Source organism: Pteropus vampyrus, unplaced genomic scaffold (genome assembly GCF_000151845.1).
Source record: "Pteropus vampyrus isolate Shadow unplaced genomic scaffold, Pvam_2.0 Scaffold1881, whole genome shotgun sequence".
In the NCBI taxonomy this organism is placed as follows: Eukaryota; Metazoa; Chordata; class Mammalia; order Chiroptera; family Pteropodidae; genus Pteropus; species Pteropus vampyrus.
Genome location: NW_011890662.1, coordinates 16037 through 20869, shown reverse-complemented (window position 1 = coordinate 20869; position 4833 = coordinate 16037). Strand labels below are relative to the sequence as shown.

The 4833-nt window shown below is 37.5% G+C and overlaps 1 pseudogene; it reads left to right on the top strand.

The window, feature by feature from the left end:
- Nucleotides 1-1986: 1986 nt before the first annotated feature.
- On the top strand, nucleotides 1987-2105 carry LOC111734573 (annotated as a pseudogene).
- Nucleotides 2106-4833: the final 2728 nt, after the last annotated feature.

The following is a 4833-nucleotide window of genomic DNA, read 5'->3' as shown; positions in this document are numbered from 1 at the left end:
ACTTAGGCGTCTGAGCTTCATTATGTAAGTTATGAAATAGGGACATTATTTAACTCTATATCTCTGTCATAAGAAGTTGAGTCAACTTCTAAGATAAACATAATAGATAAATATGGGCACTATGGAATAAAAAAAACAGTCCATCTAAATTAAGAATTCACCTGAGATTACTTGATTTCCACAATTGTATTCAATTATATTGAAATCAAATTTATTATTTATTTTGCTCTGTGTTTTATTGGCATAAAAGTAATACCTGTCTTATCTCACATGGATGTTGTAAATTTAAAATAATTATCAGGTCATTCTATAGTTTTTCCTGGGCCAAAAGCCCTAATGTATACCTTTTCTGTTTATTTTCATATACTTAATTTACCTTTGTTATAGTAATAAAGTTAACTTTCCTAAATCTAAAGTTATTTCCTGTAAAAATACATCAGACTTTAAGGAAAGGCTTTGGAGATCTTTTTTAGCACTAGAAGTCTAGGACTCCATTATTTCACAGCTCACAGCTGTACTGCCAGGCTTGGATCAGAGAGCAAAATTCAATTAAACAAAAACTTATTTAGTGCCGACTATGTGCCAGGCACTAGGTTAAGCAGTAGACAAAGTTCCTGTCCTCAAAGAGTTCATATTTATTTGAGAAGCTATCTGTGTAAACAAAAAAGTTACAATACTAACAAGTGCAACAACAGAAGTAAGTATAAAGTTCCATACGCTGAACAGGGAAGTCCATGATTGACTTCACAGATGAAAGATACCTGGGAAGATGTGATAGGCTGAATAATGGTTCCCAAAGATATCCACGTCCTAACCTCGAATTTGTGACTGTTATCTCATTTGGCAAAAGGGACTTTGCAGGCATGATTAAATTAATGATTTTTAAATGGGGAGATTATCTTGGATTATCAGTATAGGTCCTAAATGTAATCACAAATGCCCATAAAAAGAGTGGGGCAGAGGAAGAATTGACTACAGAAAAGAAAGAAATGTAACCATGGAAGCAAGTGGTTGGAGTGATGCCAAGGAATGCAGGCAGCCTCCGGAACCTAGAAAAGGCAAGAAAATGGATTCTTTCCTAGATCCCCCGGAAGGAACCAGGACCACTGACACCTTAACTTTATACCTGTGAAACTGATTTCAGACATCTTGCTTCCAGAACTGTAAGAAAATAAATTCGTGGTGGTTTAAGCTGTGATAATGTGTTACAGCAGCCATAGGAAACTAATTCATAAGGTTTCATGGACAGCAAGGCTGATGCCTGTCTGACCTGAGTTTTAAAGGATGAATAGGAATTCAACTAGCAATGAGGGGAGAGAAGAACACACCAGAGAAGACTGACCTCTCCTTTTCTCTGACTCTCCAGTCTCAGAAGATAGAAAATTGGACCATAAATCCTACGATTTTTCCACTCCAAGTTTTGTGGCATATGCCTTACTTTTTACCAGTAAGATTTGAAGATTTCCAATGTAGATGTTATTTTTCTTGCCTTTACCTCACCTTTGGTTTTTCAGTTTGAAATTTAATATTTGTTTTTACAAAGTTTCTTACATCTGGGGGAGAAGAGGAAACTCTCCAGGTAGAACAGTATTAAGAGAGTAAATAAGAAAACTACAGAGAGAATCTGATAAGGACACTTTCTTTTTGGAGGAAGCTTGGGAAGAGAGTGACAAAGCCTTCTCCAAAAACAAATAAAATAACTCCTTGCTTGATTGTTTGCAGCTAAGAGAAACAAAACGTAAGAGCTCTAACTGGGTATAATTGAAGAGAAAATAAATTAATTCACTCAGAACCCAGCACAGAGACACAAGGATATACAGTATATATTTAAGAAAGAGGGAGGATAGATTGAGAGCCCCAACATGTATAATGAGAGTTCTAGAAGAAAAAGAGAATGATGATAAAACAGTGTTCGAAAACATGAGACAAGCATTTTTAAGTATTAATGAAATACATTAGTCCTCAAATTTAAAAAATAAGCTTTTAGTCTACGACCATGCTACCCTGAACAAGCCCAATCCCATCTGATCTTGGAAGCTAAGCATGGTCGGGCCTGGTTAGTATCTGGATGGGAGACCACCTAGGAAGACCAGGTGCTATAGGCGTAAAAATTTAAAAAAATAAGGGATTGTAAGTTGACAAGGTCCTTGCAATCTATGAGGTTAACCAAGGGTTGCCTCGTCTAAAAAAAATAAAAAATTAATAAAAATAAAAAATAAGCTTTTAGTACTGATACATCATAGGAACATTTGCACAACATCAAGAATAAAGAGAAATAAAAGATATCAGAGATGGGAACAAAAAAACCAGATTACCTAAGAAACAACAGTCAGACTGATGAAAGACTTCACTGTAAACCCAGAATGAATGAGGCAAAATACATTTCGATATAGCAGAAACAATTAAGAGATTAAAAATACTCCAAAAAATCTCACTGAAAGACCTATTTATAAATAACAATTTATAAAACTGATTGGGCAAACTTCCACTTCTGGCCATGATGGTATAACAGCAACCAAATTTACCCTCCTGCCTTAATTATCTAGAAAACTAGACAAAAGATATAAAGCAATAGTTTTCAGACATTGGCTAACAGGCAGTGCAGGATAGTAATCCCTGAGAGAAGGAAAACAAATGAAATGAATCCTAAGAGTACCCCAGCTTACTGCCTAGAAAGAATTTTCAGGCCACTTTGTAGAGAGAGGAAACCCAAACAGAGCCTGACAATCTCACTACACTGAGAGGACAGAGTTTGGAGTTCAGGGAGGCTAAGGTGGCTAACATTTTCAGAGTACCAGGAAGGATGCAGCTGTACACAAAGAGAACTATGGAGCTCTGCAGAAAGACCTTGTTAAGATTTTGCCAGAGCTAAAACATACACACGAGGAAACTACCATTGTTGAGAACCATTTGAGAGGAGTAGACCGAACAATCTTCCAACAAAAGCCACTTTGGTGGACAGGGTAGCAGGATTCCCACTGGCAGATTTCTTTTTATTGCTGTTTGTTCTTTTGTCCCTAGAAAATTGTTGAGCTAAGTGATTACAAATGTGCAGTCATTTGTTACTTTGAATATGAGCTTCGGTTAAGAACTTTTGCCCTTGTGATGACTACAAGAAGCAGCAGGACTTTTCTAAGAAATATTATGGTTCTCTTGGGCCAATCTGTCTGACTCAATATGTTCTGTCCTCAGTTCTCAGCAGCCAATATGGCAAAGGAGTTCTCTTACCAAAGTATTTTGAGGAATGGCTAAGAGTGCCACAGATCATCCCTGGAAATTACTATTGCTTTTGCCAGCTGTCCTTGATCCAGACCACTGCTGTTCTTGAACTCTGCCACCACTTCCTTCAGGCTCTGCACATGACCCCATCCCAATGGACATAGATCTCCTGACTTTATTCCCCAAAGCTCAGTTCAGTTCAGGCCATTTAACAAGACACAGAGGCACAGACATAAGAAAGAGGAGAGGAGAGGAGGAGAGGGGAGGAGGGGAGAGGAGGAGAGGAGAGAAAGAAAGAAAGAAAGAAAGAAAGAAAGAAAGAAAGAAAGAAAAGGAAAAAGTCTATGACTGACACCAGAAGTGACTATTCTTCAGATTCCTGATAAGGCAGAGTTGGCTCAGTCTGTCTGCCCTCTTCCCGCAACAGGAATCTCCAGACTGTGCCACATTTTGGAATCCTAATGTCAGCAACAGGCATGAGTCCAAGAGAATCTTTCTTTTTCAGTTTAAGGCCTGCTTATTTCTACTCTAGAAAGTTTGACTGAGGAACTATCTTTTCCTTATAGGAAAAACTTACTTCTACCTTGGCCTGGTCGATGTGATTTCAGGAGACACTTTCCAGACTGGGCATAGTTTGGCTTTACATAACACCACTTTGTGAGATATCAGTGGTTCAGTCCAGCATGTCCTCTTATGTGAAGTGCAAAAATAAGACTGGCACACTCTTCAGGGTGGCTCCAGTTTTGTGATTGCCTGTGAAGAAACACTTGTATAAAAACATACATAGGTTTCCTAAAAACAAATAAGGATATTAAGAGACATTCAAGTCTATATTATTATTTAAGGGAAATAAATTAGCTCTTTCTTCCTGCAAGAACAGTCCTGAGAAAGACAGTTTATATTACTAACAAATAAATTAACCCCAGCATCTCAGTCTGAAACCTTTGAATTGTGATTAATGGACATTTCACAACTATCTTTAGGATAAAGGTGGGTATTTCTTTATGTATGTATAGAGGGCTCATTCCGGTGATGTCTCTGAGAAAAGGCAGACTGCTTCAAAATTATGTCTTGCCTTCTAGAAATATAAAAATGCAACTGATTTTTTTAAAAAGTTTGATATATTGGGCACTCTTTAAAACTTATGAGTACAGGGTATGGCCTAGCCCAGAACCTCAGAAATGGACTCTTTCCCCTCTCCTAGTAACTTTAAAATATCTGTATTCCTTCTTTTTAGCCCTAAATCTTAACCCCACCCCTTTCCCCCCTAATCTTTCACCTTTAATCACACACAGGAAGAAATGTAGTATTAAAACTGCTGAGCTTCCAAAGGTAATATTTTATGACTAGTATAAAATAAGTGAAGGAAGTATAAGAAGGGTCAAAAATAGAATTAAGAACCCCAGGAAAAGCTTAGGGAAAGGGGTAGTTTGGAGGACCCACTTCCCAACTTCTCTTTTCGCCTCTTCTCACTTAACATCTTTCATGTGCAGGTCAGGGATTCTCAATCAGTGGTCTGTTACCCTCTGGGGTCTTGTATTTCCAAGCCACTATGAATCTTCCATAAGAATTTTAAAACGTTGTGCTTTAAGTTTTATAATATAAGCATTTAGC